The sequence below is a fragment of the Odocoileus virginianus genome, chromosome 7 (assembly GCF_023699985.2).
Source record: "Odocoileus virginianus isolate 20LAN1187 ecotype Illinois chromosome 7, Ovbor_1.2, whole genome shotgun sequence".
NCBI classification, from domain to species: Eukaryota; Metazoa; Chordata; class Mammalia; order Artiodactyla; family Cervidae; genus Odocoileus; species Odocoileus virginianus.
In genome coordinates this window covers 2,579,151-2,600,966 of record NC_069680.1, presented here as the reverse complement: position 1 = coordinate 2,600,966, position 21,816 = coordinate 2,579,151, and the positions used below count along the sequence as shown (strand labels likewise).

The 21,816-nt window shown below is 40.9% G+C and overlaps 1 protein-coding gene across 7 annotated transcripts in view; it reads right to left on the bottom strand.

Moving 5' to 3' along the window:
* The window catches only part of R3HCC1L (R3H domain and coiled-coil containing 1 like), a 65,610-nt gene extending 53,217 nt beyond the window's left edge, over positions 1–12,393 (bottom strand). For 3 of the 7 annotated variants that reach the window (XM_020884346.2, XM_020884347.2, XM_020884342.2), the window contains exons 1-2: positions 12,307–12,393; positions 482–576 (exon numbers count right to left, since the gene is read on the bottom strand). The gene's annotated coding sequence lies outside the window, so the exon portion shown is untranslated. Of the gene's footprint in view, positions 1–481; positions 577–1,992; positions 2,055–6,742; positions 6,842–11,982; positions 12,182–12,306 lie in introns of those variants that run through there. The other 4 variants (XM_070469995.1, XM_070469994.1, XM_020884345.2 and 1 more) reach the window with 4 other exon arrangements.
* Between the last annotated feature and the right edge of the window lie 9,423 nt (positions 12,394–21,816).

Below are 21,816 nucleotides of genomic sequence, written 5' to 3'. Positions count from 1 at the left end.
CACTAGCTATCTAATTAGTTTTCATCCATAATTTCTTTGATAGCCTTATTCATTCTGCTTTATTATGGTTTCCTGAGGATTTCACTGATCATATAGTCTTCCTGAATCAGTTCATCAAACTCCTACCATAACACTGAATCTTTGCTGCTCCCTATTTGAACTACAGGGAAGCTAGAGCTGGACAGGAAAGATGTTAATTCTCAGTTCTTATAGTAGAAAGAGACTGAAAAGAGCAAAGCTAGTAATCCAACTTTGAGAACCAATTCCAATATTTAACAAGCCCCTATTCTCTTTACAACAAACATCAAAATTTAAGAAAGACAGTGAATAGAAGCAAGAAAATCTTCAAAAGATCCTGAAAGTCTTTCAAGAAACTGCCACTTTCAAACTTGTTATATATGAGTTACAAAGTAAAATGGCACTTAAAAAATACGAAACATAAGCAAACAGAGTAAATAATATTTATAGTTGACTGACTTACCAAATAAGTGGCATTTATTTTTTGAATAATAAAACTCTAGAAGGTGCAGACAGGCTGTATCTGAGGCAAAAGTTCCCTTCTGATAGCAGCCGCTCCTGGAAAACAATAATGATAAAAGTTAGTTTTACAAAAATGTGTAATTATCATTTCTTTGACACCGGTCTGTGCATTTAACTTTCATGATCTCATTTCATGAATACTCTAAGAGTTTCACACAGTGATTTGCCATAGAATGGGCAATGAAAATAAACACATGCATAAAAATACTTTTTAGAAGTTCAACAACAAAACAGAAAAAGGAAATGTCATTTTTTTTCTCCTTCTCGGTCCTCTGAGAACTAGTCTGAGGGGACAGAACGTCTACTAAATGCCATGAAAGAGAGAGAGAGAGATGGAGATAAGAAACAAAATAATACAAATGACTGAAATACAAAAAGATGTTCAACTTCTAGTCATTACTATAGTTCTAACTTTTAGGATGGTACATGGTAGATGTTCAATAAGAATGTGTTGACTGGACAGCTAGCTAGACAAATAAAAAATAAATCATCATCAGTTAGCAAAGAAAAAATAAATCACATCAGTTAGCAAAGAAATCCACAATAAATCTACTATTTTATCCATCATCAGACAAGCAAAGATTAAAAAGTAAGGTCTGTTTTGGTGAGTAAAGACTGAATAGGGCTCCACATTGTTAATGGAGATACATATTTTATTAATATAGAAAGCATTTTAACAATATTCCAAAATCTTTTATATATCAAAGGACCTTTGGATCCAGCAATTCTCCTTTAAAGAATTTATCATAAGGAAATAACTGGACTTCTACAAGACTCTTAAAAACTGAGGGAGAAAAAAAAAAGTCTGATAGAAAAATGAACTTAAAAATATAATTCACAAAGAAAGATACTAAAATGACCTTTATATACTCTATGAAAAGATAATTAACTACAAAGTGAGTATTAAAACTACATTGAGATACTTTGTTTCTAACTACAAATAGGATAGCAAAAATTAAAAAGCATACCAACATACTTGGATGATTAGTTTTTAGAAAAAACTCTCATACAATGCTGGTGCAAATTCAAACTTGTACAACCTCCCACAGAAAGGGATTGATCAATATTTAAGAAAACTATATTTGCTTTTAAACTTTTGACCTAACTATGCTATTTTAGGTATTTACCCAAACATACACTTACAACATACAAAAATATATATAAAAAAGGTTACTTTATTGCAGCACTGCTTATAAATTCAAAACACTGGAAACGGCATAAGAGCATGGTTAAGGTTATCACAACAGAGTACTGTGTAACCGTAAGAGGGAGGAACAGACAAAGGGAGGATGGGACGGTGAGTGCTATAAATTGATATGGAATGGATTCCAAAACATATTGAAGTGAAATGGTTAATTTATAAAAAGCAAAGTACAAAACAGTAGCTACAGTATGCTAAATTTTGTGTAAAAAGTTAAGAAAATTTTTTTTTAAAGTGTTATCTTCTCATACCTGGGGGAAAAAAACACCAAAGGGGTAATCCAGAGACTGATGAGATTGATTACCTATAAAGGCTGGGCAAAAACAGGGTGAAAAAGAAAGAAGAAATGGGTGACACTGCTTTGAGTGTATATATATATTTAATATAATTCTGACTTTTGGAACCATATTAATGCTTCACATGCTCAAAAATAAGTAAGATCAATTAGGATGGGGAGAAAAACTTAGAATACAATAGAAATGAACTGTATTGCAAATGACTAACATAACTATGTTACAGAAAGAAAGTTGGAGAGAAAATTAACCCAAGTAACTTCTGAACGTGGTTTCTTGCTCAGCGATGTCCAATAGAAAGATAATGGATGCCACATATGTAATTTAATATTTTCTAGTAGTCATGTTAAAATGGTTAAAATTAACTTTATTTATTTTATCTAATATATCTAAAATATTTCAACATATAACATATTATTTAAATATTAATGGGATATTTCACATTTCTTATTTCATACTAAGTTTACAAAATCCAGTATGCATTTTACATTTACAACACATCTCAATTCATGCAGTTAATGGCTACTTTATTGACCAGTGACGATTTAGACTATATGCCCATAGGAAAAGGAAAACAAATATTGAACTCTTTTTAAGCAGTGGTATGAAACTATTCTCTGGTATTCTAGAACTAGGCCAATAAGTAAAAATGTGAATCATAGGGACAAGTTTCTCACTTTTGGAAGAGGGGGTTATAAATACAGAATAAACCCTGTAGTGTTGCACTGGGTCCAGAAGTATTAATATAAACCCAATGCTTTCAGTAGACAGATAAAGATGTATATGAATGTGTGTATAAATGACAAAGGCAAGGCAAAAGGAAACAGGAATCAGCTTGAATGGGCTCCCACTGACCAAATCAGTAACAGCATCAAAATAAATAATGAAAAAAAGTATTATAAGTAAGTATAGGAGACATGATGGAATTAGAAAATCACCATTTAGGAACCACCATGAAAATTATTCAGGCAGAAATACAAAAGTTAGTAAAAGTTCAAGAAGTAGTAGGAAATTTACAAAATCTCAAAGTATTTTTTCAAAGACACCTCAAAATTATAAACACAATGTCAATGTACTTAATCACTGAACTATACACTTTGGTTAAAATGATAAATTTTATGCATATTTTACCACCAAAGTAATTATAAAAGGAAAAATAGTAACTTTGCACTGGAAAACCTGGCAAATACTACCTTTAAAGGAGTGACCCAAGACCACATTACTAATATTTCAACATCCTGTGCCTCCTGACACAATGCCCTGAGAAGTACAACATTACTTCTGTGGTACTCCTGCCAGAAATGGGTAAACTGAAGCCAGTAAAGAGAAAACAGCAGATAAACCCAATTTATAAGCATTCTACAAAAGAACTGATGCCTTTGAACTGTGGTGCTGGAGAAGACTCTTGAGAGTCCCCTGGACTGCAATGAGATTAAATCAGTCAATTCTAAGGGAAATTAACCCTGAATATTCATTGGAAGGACTGATGCTAAAGCTGAAGTTCCAATACTTTGGCCACTTGATGCAAAAAGCTGACTCACTGGAAAAGACCCTGATGTTGGGAAAGATCGAAGACAAAAGGAGAAGACGATGGCAGAGGATGAGATGGTTAGATAGTATCACAGACTCAATGGACATGAATCTGACCAAACTCCAGGAGACAGTGAAGGACAGCGATGCCTGGCAAGCCGCAATCCATCGGATGGCAAAGAGTTGGACACAACTTAGCGACTCAACAATAAAATAATAACCGCAAAATAACTAGCTTGTACTCTTCAAAAATGTTAATGTCATGCAAAAACAAAGACTGAGGAAATGTTCCAGATTAAAGGAAACTAAAGAGACATGACAATTGAATACACTCCAAGAGCCAGAATTTTCTTTTGCTACAAAACAGTACATTATAGGGATAATGAGTGAAATCTGAATAAGTCTGTGGACTACAGTATAATATTAAATCAATGTTAATTTCCTGATTTTGATAACTGTACTATGCTTTCATGAAAGAATGTCCTTGCCTTTAGAAAATGTACTCTTAAGTATTTAGGTAAACAGGAATAAGTCTGTATCTTACTCTCAAACAGGGAAAACACTCTCCCTTTATTGTTAGAAGACCTTCATATTTCCAACATTAAAAGAACATGAACATACAAAATATGGAAGCTTTAAAAATAAACTCTAAAGCAAATACTTATCCATTTAGTGGATAGAGAAAATTCAGTCATTATTGTAGGCCTGACCTTACATACAAACTCATTAATGATCAGGAGAGTGCAAATAACACGTTTAATTAAATTTGCTCATTTATCTATTTTGGGAAGTACGATTAACAGCATTAACAGCAGTGAGAGAGAGTAGTAATATAAAAGGACAGAGACAGATTAAAAACAATGGCCCAAAACAAACCAAATTGGAAAGTGAAGAGACAGCTAGGTAAAATTAGAAGCTTAAAAGAACTAAAGAAAGATATCAGACGCTTAGGTACTATCAATTTTAAAGCAGGCTGTTGCTATATGAAGCAATTTTGGCAAACACCAATGCTAAATGAGGAAATATATATATATATTAATGTATATATCTATACACATATCACACACATGAATACATACCCATCACCTTTTTCCCTATAAGAGACTGATAATCCTTACTTAATTAAGGATTCATGAAGGGATAACACCCTAAAAAGAGAGTACTATTGATGTAGTTTGATAAGAATAGTTTCATACTCATAGTTTCACAAGTACAGAAACTCTACCAAGGATTATCAATAAAGAATTAAACTATCCTAAGCATGGCAACCCACTCCAGTATTTTTGCCTGGGACAAAGAAGCCTAGAGGGCTACAGTCCATGGGTCGCAAAGAGTCGAACATGACTGAAGCGGCCTGGCACACACACACAGACTATTAATTCTGTTATCTACCCTATATTCTTCAACTAGCTACCCTTGGGTTATCCTTATTTTTCCTCATTTTTCTCTCCAGGCGCTGAGCATTCAAAATATTCTACATTTCCCAACCTCTCCTGCAGGAAGGTGTGGCTCTGTGACCAACAGAATAGGAGCAAAAGTGGTACATCTAACTTTTGGAAGTATACTTCAAGGGAAGAAGATGTGTCCTCTTCCTCCTTTCTGCTGGTTCATATGTGGATGAAGAGGCTGGAGCTCCAACAGCCATCTTAGACCACCAAGCAACTTTGGAAAAGAACAGAATCTATGCACAGTGGAGCAACATGACACCATAACAAACCACAACTGTCCCAGACCACTTCTGGAATTCATGACACTGAGAGAAATGAACTTCTATCATGCTTAAGTCTCTATTATTTGACTGCAACCAAATATTATCCTAATCAATATAACCTCTATACTAATATACACTCCTGATTTTCTTTCTCTCTCTAAACAATCTTCCACTGCTCCTTTGCTGGCTCCTTTTCTGCTTCGCACTCCCTTACCATGAATATTCCCCAATATTCTATCCTTGGCCAAACTTCACAGTGAGGAAGATTTATCTTTTCTGCTCTTCTCCCACTAAGTTCTAGGTCACACATTCTAAAAAGCCTCATTCCTATATGTCTGATCATTTATTTGAGCTCTGATTTTAACTCTAGCTGTCTATCATTCCATTTGTACAAGATGTAATTAAACAGGAACATAAGTGATTTTTAAAACTAAAAAGATAAACAGACAAAATGGAGATGGTAACAATAGTAGTTGTTGTGACGGTAATAAATAGCTAACACTTAGCGAGCTTTTAAAATATGCCAGACACCATTCTAGTAGCTAATCCTCACGATAATCCTATGAAGCAGGAAGTATTATCACCATCCTCCTTTTAAAAATGAGGAAACTGAGACCCAGGCAAGTTAAGAAACTTATTCAAGATACAGAATCAATGTACTAAAGAGATCATTCAAACCTAGTCTTCCAGAACCCACCCTCTTAACCAGTATGCACTAGCATCTCTTCTCAGAATGCTATCACAGCTTAAGGTTGTTCTCAGCAGTGATGACAGTTATCTAAATATCCAGTATGGTAATAAATTTCATGCCTTGGCAGATTAACTTTTAGGGACCGTCAAATATCACTTAGAAATAAATATGGTAAATGAGATGAGTGATCAAGCAAGATAATATTCTTGGGCACAGAAGATATGACCATAAAGTAATGAGATTGGTTTTCTTATATGGCTCTAATGGTTCTGAAAGCAGTTCCAAAAGACAAATTCCAAAGAATAATTATTTGCTAGAATGCATGGTCCTAAGAATGATTACTTTAAAAAGGACAGCATTCATTTATAATAAATTTAATAATGAAGATCTTTGCTTTTAAAGTACCAGATTTTTCAACTACCACTCAAACCTACAACTTGTAAAAGCACTTGAACTCATTATCTTTCTCCCTAGACCTCTCTGAGAGCCTTCCTCAATGTCACTATCAAAATACTACAATACAGCTATCTGTCAAACTCAAAACTTTGAGGTATTCCAACTTTCAGCTTTTCTAACCCTACACTTATTGTTCTTCCTCCACAAGAGTTATTATGCTTTCTATTTCTACATTATTCCATGATTGCCCTATTGCCCTACCCTAAAGCCACTCCCTACTTGGCGTTACCCCGCTAAGCCACCAGGACAATCTCTCTCAAATACTGTTTTCATCATGACTTTCAACAAAAATATCATTTAATTTTTAAAAATGAGTTTACCTATGAGGGCTTCCCTGGTGGCTCAGCGGTAAAGAATCCACCTACAATGCAGGAGACACGCAGAAGCCGCAGGTTCAATCCCTGAGTCAGGAAGATGCCCTGGAAAAGAAATGGCAACCCACTCCAGGATTTCTGCCTGAGAGATCTCATGGACAGAGAAGCCTGGCAAGCTGCAGTCCATACTGTTGCAAAAGTGTTGGACATGACTTAGCGACTGAACAACAACAATCCTATGAAGGGGTCAAGTAAGCAGTTAACAGGCCTGCAGCCAAAGTTGGCTTGGTGTTTGTATTTTGAATATGCAAAATAAAATGAGTGCTTAAGGGAAAATTTTAGTGTAATAAAAATTGTATAAACATGTTACTTGATTTACTACTAAAATCTGCATTTCTTCCCTCTCTTGGCTAATTACAAACGTCTACAAGATCTCCCCAAGTAACAGATAAAAACAAAAAACTCAACAAGCTCTTGGCCATGCCCTCCTGGTTGTTCCCTCTTGCAGTCTTTTACCAGTTCCCTCCTGAATCCACCTGTCATTTCTAAGTCAGCCCTTTCCTCTACATCTGTTTACCCCTCTTTCTAACTGCCTCAGTCTGATTGTCCCTCTAAAGTGTTTCTGATGTCCCCTGTCTGTCTCTGACTAACCCTCACTCTCTGCTTTTGTTGTGTATCCTCTTTCTGTCTCAGGGACAAGTTACCCACCCCAATGTGAGACTTTTCCTCTCTCTGTCTCTGCCCTTCCGTCAGTCTTTCCCCTACAGTTACCCCATTTTCAAGACATCCTTGTTAACTTTTCCCTCTACTCTTTATGAACAAGCAGGGTTGGTATTATTAACCCTATTTTACAGATGATAAGAAAAAAAACACCCAGGGCTACTGGTATAAATTTCAAAGGGGAATGTTTAAATCCAAGGGCTTCCCTTCTTTAATACTCATCTGGTATTCCATGGCAAAGAACCTGAAACAGCCCATATGCAAGCCAGGATTAACACTACACCTATTTTTCCCTACAAGGCAAATCTCATAATAAGAATACCACATACCATTTGCCCATACTTTTGCCTTCGTACCGAGTTAAACAGTCATGAATTTGTCCATTCTAGAAATTCATATTACCATATGTACAGGTTAACGTATGTTATTTGGGAACCTCAGAATAGTAGGCCCAAGAATCTGCTGCTTCTAACAGTGCTTCTCTGCTTCTGTTGTTATCCCTAGTCTAAACCAGCCATGTTTGACATAAAAATAAATAATAACAAAAAATTTTACAAAAAGGGCACAAGGGACAACAGATAAAACTGAAGAACAAATTTGAAGAATAAAAAACTAGACAGAGGCTAGCATGAGACTGTGAAAATGCATACCATGGACTGTGAACAATGGATCCATGTTCTACTGTGAGGAAAATACTCTCTCCACATGCAGGGTTACCACGGCACAGCAATACCCTATCACTTCTCTTCTCTTTAAACCTCTGACAACTGGAATTCCTCTGTAATTCAATAAGCTATCAGGAGTTCAGGAGTTACCTAGGCTTCATTCATCCTACTGGGCTCATTAAGAGAAAACTCTGCATTTTTTCCCCACTAGTTAAAAGCACATTTTCTGGTGGGTGGCATAGTAGAAGTAGGTTCTCTTTTAAGACATGAACATCCTAGTTCCATTTCTTCTCACTTCTCCTGTGGGTGGGATGCCTGCAACCAATACAATTCAACAACTAACAGAAATGTCTAAAATATAGTTCAGGTTAGTGATTATCAAAGATCATCCCATAGGTCACCAGTTTTATACATAGTGTGAGTGCTAGTCTTGTACTGCAGTTTTATATAATTAAAAATCTACACTTCTACTTTTGGCACTAGTTCATCTACTTCTGTCAAGTCTAATGAGTGCACAAGTGCCAAATCAACAATACACTAGTCTTATCACTCATTCTGGTGAGATAGTTTGTAAATGGTGAGCTAATGAGGACAGGGTCACAGATTGAAATACATTAGACAATTAGTTTTGTTATTTTTCAGGGTTCAGTGGGCACGGTCAACAAACTTAACCTTGGCTAAAAAAATTACAGTGATCATGTGAAGCTTTATGAGAGTGAATATATATGTATCACCTAAATTCATGACTATAAGAAAAGATAATAACTAAACACAGTAACGATAATACTGTCTTTCACTAAGCCTGAAAATGGGTCTATCTTCCAAAAATTTCTTTTAAATAAAAAAGTCAAGAACAAAAATGTTTAAAACATAAAGGAAAAGAATAACATGGTACAGCACACAAAGCAGATTTTAATGGAAATGTCTATTGTTATAGTTTATACACAAGTCTGTAGTAGGGAAAAAAAAAATTGTCATCTTGCTGATTCTTAACTACAGGTCACGGTGAAACTGGTAAAGTGGAACCAGGGGAAACCACATAAAAAAGAGAGTAAAGGAAACAGTTCCTAGACATTTGCATCTTCAGACAACTTGTAATAAACACAGCATCTGAAGGAATGAAAAGTAAACATTTCAATTCTTAACTCTAAGACTCTGCCTGGACCAACAAATCAGTTTTCTCTAGTAGACGTTCCCCCTGGTTTCTCTAAACTCTCACCGCTTGTAGATACACACACACACCAGTGCCACCAAAAGCACTTGTCACTAAGTTATCACTTTCAGAAACTGAGAGTCACCAAATCTTCTGGCCCCTACCCACTAGATTGAACTTTTACAGTCAAACAGTCTGGCTTTTAAAAAAAAAAGGCAGGGAGGGTGGGAAGCGAATAAAAAATGCTCTATAAAACTCTAGTCAATAGTCAACATCTAAGTCAATAACAATGCAGCAATGAAAATAAAAGACGCTTACTCCTTGGAAGGAAAGTTATGACCAACCTAGATAGCATATTAAAAAGCAGAGACATTACTTTGCCAACAAAGGTCCGTCTGGTCAAGGCTATGGTTTTTCCAGTAGTCATGTATGGTGTGAGAGTTGGACTATAAAGAAAGCTGACTGCAGAAGAATTGATGCTTTTGAACTGTGGTGTTGGAGAAGACTCTTGAGAGTCCCTTGAACTGCAAGGAGATCCAACCAGTTCATCCTGAAGGAGATCAGTCCTGGGCGTTCATTGGAAGGACTGATGCTGAAGCTGAAACCCCAATACTTTGGCCACCTGATGTGAAGAGCTGACTCATTTGAAAAGACCCTGATGCTGGGAAAGACTGAAGGCAGGAGGAGAAGGGGATGACAGAGGATGAGATAGCTGGACAGCATCACCGACTCAATGGACATGGGTTTGGGTGGACTCCGCCAGAGTTGGTGATGGACAGGGAGGCCTGGAGTGCTGCAGTTCACGGGGTGGCAAAGAGCGACTGAAATGAACTCAACTGAAGTCATTAACATAGATAATTGTTCTGCTACAAGCTACAATGTGCAGAAAGACACAAAACTAAATTCTTACTATGGGTTATCAATGAAGCACTGGCCCAATAGCACACCCCAGCAACAAGAGCATTCTGGAAACTTCTAAACGTAAAAATCTTTATATAAAATGCAACTGCTTAAAAAGAAAAAAACCCTGCACTCTAAGCACTTCTTACTGCTTCTTTAAGTTTATGGGTTAAGGATAACTATCCTCACTTTACGAACAACAACAACAAAATTGAATCTTAAGAAAATATTTACCTAAAATTTCATCACTTTTTACCATCATCATAGTCATCAATTAGAGTAGCAATAAAATAATGAGCACGTATTCACTCCAGCACTACTTTATATTCACATCTCATTTAATCCGTATAGACACCTTAACAGGTAAGTGATATCATCTTCATTTCAGAAATTAGTAGACAAGCTTAAAGAGAGGAAATAATTTGCCAGAACTCACGAACTGGAAATCACAGCAACGGTATTTCAACTCAAATTTGTTCAGCTTTATACATTCAACAATTGTACTGCCATCCCTTGGTTTCAGAACCACATTCAAGTATTTTCCAACCAATGATTTCAGAAATAATACAAGACTATCTAATTACTATACTGCCAAACCCACAAAAAGTTGACTGTAAAATCCTCACTCTCTACAAGGGGAAAGAGAAACAAAGTCACCTGCTTGGAGTCTCAGACTGAACTGCCAGAATAAAAACTAGATATGAATACTGGCTGTTTATATTCTGAATTCTAACTATAAGGTAACACATGTATCTAGGATAGGTAAAAATAACTCCAATATTTCTCATTTCAGCTAGTATACATTCAGGTTAGTGATACTGTGATACAATCAAGAGCTAGGTTTAGAACAAGCAGTACCTCAAAAGGGCCGACCAGCTGGGGACAAGCATAAGCCTAGCACTACACATGAGGAACATTAAGTACTTTCCGGGATATCTGTCCACTACGTAGCACTGAAGAAAGGATGGCTGTAACAATGCAAGAGGAGAACAAGACTGCAGGTAAGTGCGTGCACGCAAGCTGGTGGGACAGAACAATCCAAATTCTGGTGGAACCTTAAAATCCAGACGAAGTTTAAAATTGACTCCACAGGTGATGGGGCCCTAATGTTACCTCTTCACCAGGAACACGACATAAGAACATGTGTATTGTTCACTTTCGTTTTCAAAGACATTTCCCCCCTATTTACTAACTCATTTGATCTTCATACGGTCCACGATCACGTTTATGATCAAGTCCATAAAGACATGAACACGGTTTGAAAATTCAACTGACCTGGGCTGGAGACAGAAAAGACAGTGAGATGGTTATATGGGAAACATGCTTTCTGACACATGTCACTTCTGCTAAACCGCTCGACACTGGAAGGCAGGCAGGCCAAAGACGATCACCCTCATTTTTCAGATTGGGAAACCCGGGAGGCAATAAACGGGCTACAAAAGGTAACGATCCAGCAAGTGGCAGGCCCGAGACTCTACCCAGGACATCAGATTCCAAATCCTGTGCTTCTTCCCTACTCAACTCTGAGAGGAGGCTTTTATTGATAAAGAAAACTTTAAAAAGAGGACTTGGGAGTTTTTCGAGGGTGGCCCAACAAAACCAGGAAGTATACTCTCCCTCGCGAACAGACAGCTCACTCCCAGCTCATAGCCCGGGGCTCCCAGCCAGCCCAGCGGACTCGCTCCAGAGGCTCAGGGCTCGCGCCCCGAAATTGCCCGAAGCCCCGGGGTAGTCTCAGGTGGCCCCCGGTGTCCACAGCCTCCTACCCACTGGAGAGAAAAAGGGGTCCCCAAGTCCCTAGTCAGTACCTGTTGAAACACAGGAAAGGAAATGCCCCTTCGCAGACAGTATTTGGGGAGAACACCCAAAGAAAGCACGCAGCCCAAAAGAAGGAAAAAGTGGTCTGAGACGGTCCCCCGCAACCCAGGGCCCGCAAGGGTCGAAGGGCGGGAGCTTCCCAGTAATCTCCGCCGCAGGCGGGGGCCGGCCCCACGCGTCACGTGAGAAGAAAAATACCGGTAACAAAACGGGAAAGAAAGCTTGTCCCAAGTGTTGAAGGAGACTTGGAAGCCCCGAGCCCCAGTCTGGAGTGCGGAGGGAGGGAGGGACAGGTACGCGAAGCAACTTGTTACCCGGGGCGTCTTGGCTCTCCACATCCGCCGCCTCCTCCAAGCTCTAGCCCTTCCGCTCGAGCCTCCGAGACGTGCGCCAGGCCTCGGCTCCGCCCCCCAGCGCCGCGCAGCCTTCTGGGGACTGTAGTCTCCGCGATTCCCCCCCCCCCCCCCCGCGCCCGCGTAGGCGGCCTCCGGGTCACGTGGGGGGAGGAGCAGGCAAAAGGACGCAGCCCCCGCGACGTGTGCGCTGCTGTCCGCTCACTCCTCCCCCCTCCCTCTCAGCTATAAAGGGGCTCAGAGGTTCTAACGTCCTGCTCAGTTGTACCATCCTTCCTCCTCACAGCAAAGCTTTTTGAAAAAGGTAGTCTGAACTGGCTGTCGCCACTTCCTCCTTCGTCCTCTGCCAGGCAGCTTCTGCCCCGAAAGAAAGTGCCCTTGTCACCATCACTCATCGAAGGTAGTTTCAAGTCACCAACTTAAGCTTTAAGCACCATTTGATGCTGTTGGACATTATCACTTATTTTCCAACTATCTTCAGGTTTTCCTTGTTCCTCTCTGGTCATTCTTCTCAGTCTGCTTCAAGAATTCTTTTTCTAACCTTCTTAAATATCAGTGTTCTCCAGACTTCTTGGAGAACACTAATGTTTAAGTCTCCTTTTGGGTCTCCCTGCGGTACAGAAGACCGGGATTCGATCCCTGGGTTGAGAAGATCCGCCGGAGAAGGAAGTGGCCACCCACTCAAGTATTCTTGGCCTGGGACATCCCATGGACAAAGAGCCTGGCAGGTTACAATCCATGGGGTCGCAAAGAGTTGGACACAAGTGAGCAACTAATATTTTCACACCCAACAAGCACTTGAAATGTAGCAACTTAAAAAGTGACTCTTCCCTCCTCCCTATTCACTAACACTCACTCCAACCTTCAACCTAGATTCCTCAGTCTCACTTCTTACACTGTGTCCAAATGGGCACCAGATTGTGTAGATTCTATGTCCTGAGGGTGTCTTGAATCTGTTTCATCTTTACACCCACCGCCAGAGATTTAAATCAGACTTGTCTCATTTTTTACCTGATTACAGCATAGTCTTCCTTACTGGGCCCAGCACTTCAGCACCTCTGCGGGTTCTTCCCCACTGCCATACCTCTGTGGGTTCCTCCCCACTGCCATCAGGCCTATTTATGTAACCAGCAAATTTAATCACATCACACTTTTGGTTAAACCAATTAAAGGATCCATTTGATTGGCTTTGAGAAGAGAAAAGGAAGGGTATCTCTTGAGTGATTTTTACAAAACGTGGAGGCCAGCCCCACTAAGTCCCTATCCTTATACCAGTAAAATTAAATCATGTCACACTTGGTTAAACCATTTAAAGGATCCACTTGATTGGTTTTGAAAGGAGAAATGGAAGTGAATTTCTTGAGTCGTTTTTACAAAACGTGGACACCTACCTTACTACTTTCTCTACATCCTTGTGGTTCAGAGGTTCAGGGAAGAGAGACTTACAGATCTTATTTCAGGGTAAGTGGACATATGCATGTTTTAAACGTTCCCCAGGTAATGCAGTCTTTCAACAAGATTGTATTTTGTTGACTACTATGTAGGAGGCTTTGTGTCAGATACTAAGAAAACAATAGTAAACAAGACAGTCCCTGCCCTTGTGCAGTTTACAGTCTCTTGGAAGAGACAGATGTTAATCAAATGATTCCATACCAGAAAAAAATGAAACCCACAAAAACAAAACCCGACAATTACCAGTTGTGAATTAGGCAGGAATTATTATGCAGGGAAAGTGATCAATTCCTTTCTCTTTCCCTCTGCCACCCCATCCTATGCTGTGAATCAGCATAGCTCCTCAGCCTATCAAACACAGCCTGGCAGAAGCTAATCTTCCTCCACGCTCTCCTATATACTTTTAGACTTATGGAACTGCTGAGTTGCATAAATTGTTCCTCTGTTTGGAAAACTCTTACCTTTCTCCCTTGACCAACTTCTATCCAGTCTTACTCTACTTTGCTGCATTCAAAGCAAACCCAGTAGAATTCTGGCCACAAGGAAACCCTTTCTGAGGCTTGGACTAATCAAGTGGTAACTCCTGGGCAAGTAGAAATGAGCTAAGTTAGAGAAGACGGGAACAGTTGAACATGGGTTACTGGGAGCAGGGCTCTGTTAGCTATTTTGGAGTTAAAAGGCCTGAACCAACATACCCAGTCTTCAAAACACAGATCAAGTGTCACCTCCGCCAGGAAGCCTTTGCTGAGCTCCCCAGCATGAACTAATAGGCTCTTGTTGCACCCATGCAGACCTCTTGTCCAGTGACAGGCTAGAGGCAGCTCATAAAAGCTTTCGTGTCCAACTCTTTGCAACGCCATGGACTGTAGCCTGCCAGGCTCCTCTGTCCTTGTAATTTTCCAGGGAATAATACTGGAGTTAGGTAGCTGTTCTCTTCTCCAGTGGATCTTCCCAACCCAGGGATCAAATCCAGGTCTCCGCATTGAAGGTAGATTCTTTACCATCTGAGCCGCCAGGAAAGCCCTTTGAAAAACGGTTTTTACAAGTCAGTTTTTAAACCATTGGTAACTTGAAATCAGCTCAGATGGGAGTATTTACACCACCATGGAAATCAACAAATGACAGATCAGGTTCTTTTTTTGAGAGTCAGTTTACCAGCATATCACTACCTTTGTCACAAAATGTATCTCTACGTTATGTTGTGATGATTACTCCCCTTTGAGAGACAGATTCTCTGTAACAACTTCATTTAGCAAATATTTGATATTTATTACTGTGCACCAGAGACTAGCAAAATTCTGAAGGGATTTATAGTGGAGAACAAACAATCATGTTACAAGGCTTACAATCTAGCAGATATGACAGATTGTAAACAAAGAACTGTGTACTTACAAATTGAGCTGGGATGCTTTGTTGTGGAACATCCTAGCAAAGAGTGGTTGGTGGGCGTAGAATTCTATGCTACTTTAACAAGGTGGTCCAGATCACCTCTCTGAGGTTGAGTGACCTTTTCACTGAGCATTGAAAGACGAGAAGGAGGTGGTCAAGGGGAGAACCAGGGAATTGGTGTTCCAGCCAAAGGGATGAGACCACACAGAGAACAAGCTAGATTGTATGAAGGACAGAGTGGTGAGTTTTGTGGAATAGTATGAAAGGTAATTGTGTGTCGCCTTGACTGGGTCACTGAGTAACCAGATCAAACATAATTTGTGGGTGTGTCTGTGAGGATGTTTCCAGATGAGATTAGCATTTGAGTGGGTGGACTGAGAAAAGTAGCTTATTTGCCCTCCCTTATGAGGGTGCCTGGTGCTAGGTCACTTCAGTCTTGTCTGACTCTTTGTGACCCCATGGACTGCAGTCCACCAGGCTCCTCTGTCCCTAGACCTCTCCAGGCAAGAATACTGGAGCGGACTGCCATGTCCTTCTCCAGGGGATCTTTCCAAACCAGGGATCAAACACACGTCTCTTACGTCTCCTACTTTGACAGGCAGGTTCTTTACCACTAGCGCCACCTGGGAAGCGGGCATCACTGAATTTGCTGAGGGTGTGAACAGAAGAAAAAATTGGGAAGGGGAGAAGTCATTCCTTTCTAGGTCTGCCTGCTTGAGCTGAGACATCAGTTTATTGGTCTTCTATCCTTCTACTCTCTCTGGTTCTCTGGCCAGGACTGGAATTACACCACTGGCTTTCTTGGGTCTTCAACTTACAAACAGCAATTGTGGGACTTCTCAGCCACAATAAAATCACACAAACCAATTCCTCACAATAAATCTTGTTTTATATATGCATATATACATGTGCGTGTTCAGTCACTTCAGTCATGTCCAACTCTTTGCAACCCTGTGGACTTCAGCCCCCTAGGCTCCTCTGTCCATGGGATTCTCCAGGCAAGAATACTGGAGTGGGTTGCCATGCCCTCCTCCAGAGGATCTTCCCGACCCAGGGATCCAACTCGGATCTCTTGCATTGCAGGTGGATTCTTTACTGCTATGCCACCAGAGAAGCCCCACATGTATACACACACACACACAAATACATATACATAGGATATAAATATATATATATACACATACACCTATACATATAGGAGATGCACATATATCCTATTGGTTCCTATTTCTGTGAAGAACCCCTTCTCATACAGATGGGGAAAGTGTGGGTTGAGTGATTCAGATGACATGACAAGATGATTGGAAGTGGGTGTGCACAGCCTTGAGGCCATGGTGAGGACTCTGGACTAAGTTAAAACCACTGAAAAGTTTAAAACAAGGGGTTAATGATATCTGATTGACTTTTTTTTTGGCCTTGTCTCGGGGCATGTGAGACCTTAGTTCCCCAACCAGGGATGGAACCATACCCCCTACAGTGAAAGTGTGGTATCTTAACTACTGGACCCAGGGAAGTCCCCTGATTGATGCTTTTATACAGTCACTCTTGTTTTTGTTTGGAGGACCAGAGTAGAAGTAGGAGCCCATTTGCTACAGTAATCTAGGAAAGAAATAATAAAAACAAAGTGCTGGCAGTGAAACAAGGTGGGTGGACTTGACGTATATTTTGCATCTCGAGTCTACAGGCCTTGCTGATAACTGAACATTTGGGGAGGATGGGCTGGTGACGGAAAGAGGACCCAAGGGGAGAAATTATTTACACTTATCGCCATATCCTCAGTCCCTTGATCAGGGTCTGGCACACAGTAGGTGTTCAAGAACTGTGTGCTGAATAAATGTATCCATTCTAAGTGCTAAGCTCTGTGACCCATCACTATCACCGTTGCTTCACACAGGGCCTCTACTAGCCTATATACTACTTTTATGCAAATTAGAAAGAAGGGTCCCTTCCTCCATGTGGACGCTCCCCATCACCAGGGTGCACAGATTGATGAGTCGAATGTGAGCTATGTTTCAGCTCCCACTTACCCCCTCAGCTGGCACCCTTGTGCAGTACACGGTCTGTACAACCACATATGGCAGCCCTGGCTTCACATCCCTGGGAGACTGTTCTGTGGCATTAATCCTAGTATTGATGGGGAGAATTTGAGGTCTGCGGGGGAAGAAACTGCCTGCCTGGGGTCACTAGAACTGCTGCTGTGACTGCGGCTCAGGGCTTTGCTCTCTGAATCCCTGGGGGCCCTTTAACTTTGGAGCCACATTGTCGCTCCCAAATCACTCAGCCCATCAATAAAGAGCTGAGCTCAAAGTGGTGACTTTGCTTCCTTGAGTTTCTCATCTGTCGCAGTTACTATTGTTAGAGTATTTCACATTTACATAGTATCCAATATGTGCCTTACAAAATACAATAAAGGAACGTGAAACCAAAGGACCTTGATTTTTTTTTAAACAGAATAAATAAGGAATGGCTGGTTTAAAGGGCCCTTAGCTCTTGGATTAAAATGAACTGTGTATATTGGTTTGAGGTGATGCTGTAAGTAATACAGAAGAAAGTACTCCCATGTGCAAGGTGTTTTTTCTTTGTATCCCTAACCAGAAGAGGAGGGGATATTTAAGCAGCTGGCTTTAGAAGTATAAACTAGGGAGTCAAGGACATAAGGAAGGAAAGAAACACCCTAGAACAGGAAAAGAATTCTCCCTTTAATAAATAATAGTGTTTAACATTTAACAAATGCATATTGTGTGCAAGAGCTGTGCTAAGCCCTTTATGTACCTGATCTGAGTCAGTCCTCACACAATCCTACAAGGTACAATCTATTATTACCATCATTTCACAGTGGAGGAAGCCCAAGGCTGTGCAACTAATAACTGACAAACCTGAGATTTGAACCAAGGCAATCTGACTCTCAAGTCTGAGCTCTCAACCACTAAGTTACACTCCCACTAACTCAAATGTTCCTGATGCCAGGTCCCCTCTTTCAGACCCTTCAGAGTCCTCGGGTAACTATTAATAGAGGATATCTGGTCCTCAGACTTTTAGGGATTCCATGTTGCCTGTCTGTTCAAAGATTCGGGCTTGGTCATCTCCAGCCTAGTTTCAAAATGGACAATTTGAACAAGGCATATATAAGAGAACTCTGCTGGGGTACATTTCACAACTCCTTGGAATTTCAATATCCTCCTAATATAATACCATAATTACCCAGATGGCATGGAAGATGGAGAAGAAAAAGTTATCAGGAGAGAGGGACTAAATGAACCTGCCCCTTGGAAATGTGGGCCCTCATTGGTGATGAAAGTGAAAGAGGAGAGTGAAAAAGTTGGCTTAAAGCTCAACATTCAGAAAACTAAGACCATGGCATCTGGTCCCATCATCTCATGGGAAATAGATGGGGAGACAGTGGAAACAGTGTCAGACTTTATTTTTTTGGGCTCCAAAATCACTGCAGATGGTGACTGCAGCCGTGAAATTAAAAGATGCTTACTCCTTGGAAGGAAAGTTATGACCAAACTAGATAGCATATTGAAAAGCAGAGACATTACTTTGCCAACAAAGGTCCAAGGCTATGGTTTTTCCAGCTGAGCGCCAAAAATTGATGCTTTTGAACTGTGGTGTTGGAGAAGACTCTTGAGAGTCCCTTGGACTGCAAGAAGATCCAACCAGTCCATCCTAAAGGAGATGAGTCCTAGGTGTTCATTGGAAGGACTGATGCTGAAGCTGAAACTCCAATACTTTGGCCAACTCATGTGAAGAGTTGACTCATTGGAAAAGACCCTGATGCTGGGAGGGGTTGGGGGCAGGAGGAGAAGGGGACGACAGAGGATGAGATGGCTGGATGGCATCACCTACTCGATGGGCATGAGTTTGAGTAAACTCTGGAGTTTGTGATGGACAGGGAGGCCTGGCGTGCTGTGATTCATGGGGTCGCAAAGAGTCGGACACGACTGAGCGACTGAACTGAACTGAGCTTAAGAATTCTTTTCAGTTAGTGACCTTCGTCAATAAATGCAGAAAGATTTTATTGGGCTTTTGGGTACTTGGATCCTTCCCTCATGACTAGCATCAGTGAGTGCTATTATCTAGAATTTTATCTGTCTTGGGTATCAACTGGAGGAAAAATAAGACTTTTTAGGACAATAGGAGGGCAAAATATCAACTGGAGAATTCCCATTTAATTCATGAGGAAAATAGGATAGAGGACTCTGATGAGCAGCAATGACCTCAGACCCCACACCTAAGACAGGAGCCCAGAAAACTCTCCCAGCTCTAATTGAAGCCACCTTTAAAAGGGCATGGCAGCAACTATTGTTTTGGTTGACTCTCTGGACAGTGAGGTCACACATCTGATGCTCTTATCCAACTGTGAGCTGTGCTAGTACCCCCAACACACACACACACACACACACACACACACACACACACTCAATCTCTCTCTCACACACGCACGTATACACAATTAGCTTTCCTGCACCAAGTCTAATCTGTCCACCTCTTGACCTCAAGGCTTGTCTCGCTAAAATATCCAACACCACAATGCTTCTTGGAGGGAAGGGCTAGGTGGTATGATGTCCATATTCATCTTGATCTGAGGACAACTTGACTCCTTGGAGCTATAATTGAGAAAATAGTCTAATAACATCTGCCACTTAGAATTTCCTGGCTCAGCTCCGACTGAGTCAACTATTTAGAGCTGGGCTTTGAGTTCCAATACAGCAGCGCCCATGCCTTGGTTTTAACATTCTCAATACCTACCTCCGGATGTACAGCAAGACACCTCCCACCCCATGGGGCCATTGGGAGCCCCTGGCGTATGTAGCACAGAAGCCGTCGTTAAGCACTGATTTAGAAGGCGAGGCGGTGTGCTTAATGAGACAAATTTGAGACCACTGTGGGGAAACTTTCTATTGCTATAAAATGTATAATCTTGAATATTCACTAAACCTCAGTTTCATCATCTGTAAAATGGAGACCCACCAAGGCCACCTATTCCACTGGGTTATCATGAGGATTGAGTCATACATTCGATGGGAAATGGTTTGGTAAATTATAAAGCAACAACAAGGAAAGGGGACATATACATTACATAGAGTTTTGCTCTGATGGGACAGGGATGACTAGGGAACAGAGTTTTTAAATTGCAGCATTAATTCTTTTCCCTTAGAAGAGTAGTAAGGGCAGAGTGACCCTTTGACAAAGCTTCCTCCCCAGCACACAAGGCCTCAGTCCCAGACTCTTTCTCACGGCTCCACAGCCCTCAGTTATGGTTCCTTATCCACAGCACCCAGCACGGTGCCTTGCACACAGAAGAACTTGCTGAATTTAAACAATCATCTTTTTTACTCAGCAATAGAATATCAAGAATTTGGCTCAACATGTCACAAGGAGTTACATTCTCAGGGATAGCCTAGAGTTGGTAACCCAGCCCCTTATCTAGGGTAGTGGCCGCTCACTGAACTCAAGAAAGCAAGCAGCCTGTTTCCACATAAACAGAACTTGTCAGGCCCCAGACTGCCATGTTATTTCACATCTCCTTCCCTTTGTACGTGCTATTCCCTTTGCCTGGAATGCTCTTTCTCTCCTTCCGCCATCTCCACCAGGACCTAACTCATGGCACTACCGAGAAATGTCCCCAATTACCCCAGGCTAGCAAGTCACTTCTGCCTCCTCCCTTCCATGAACTCTCATAATCTTTGGTTATAGTGCTCCTGACCAAATCCTAATGACTTATGTGTGTCTCCGCCCCACCAGAACACAATGCGCAGCACATGGGCCCCATGCTTGTTTGATGGATAAACTAGTCCTCTCTCTGCTCTTTTAGGCAGGGCTGGGAATGGGGAGCCAAGAGTAAAAGCCAGAGGAAATCAAGTAACCACCAACTTTTGTTTACACTCTCATTTCTCAAGAACGCTTTTGCAGACAGCCTCTCACCCCCACCTAATTCCTTTACCTACAGAAAGACTCTTGCAAGGTATATGATGAATTGCCTGGAAGTAGGCAGAACTTCAAGAGTCATTCCACTTGATTTGGTGCCTCTATCCACCCTTAACCTGGTTCATAATGAATGGTTCAAAGTCTCTGAAGCTGAGTAGCTTGGGTTTAAATTCTGGCTCTAACCAATTCCTGTTCAACTTTAAGTAAGTTACTTAATCTTTCTGTGCCTGTTTTCTGATGTACAAAATAATAATAGTAGCAACATTGCAGAGGTGGGCAGGGGTTATGAGAACTAAGTGATATATTCTATGTAAAGCACTCAGCTCTTGGCACAAAGTTAGCACTCCCTAAACAATAGCTGGTTTGTAACAGTCCAGCTGTCTGTAACAGTCCAATCTTAAGGATGACAAGCTCATTCTATTTAAAACTTCAGAAGGCTGGATTTGTTCCATTATGTCCAGGGCAGGGAGGGGGCACTGGGCCCACGCTGGAGTTCTGTCTGAAGGCTCAGACAATGGGTCTCATCGACCTTTGGTTCTAATCTGGATCCATCCCTTCCCAGCCACGGCCCTTGCCTAAGTAGCTTATCTTCGCAAAGCCTGATGTCCCCAGTAGGGCTAGCAGTACTGAACTGTCTCACAAGGGGGTGCCGAAAAGATCAATTCGTGTTAGCAAAGTGCTTTGGAAATATAACATGCT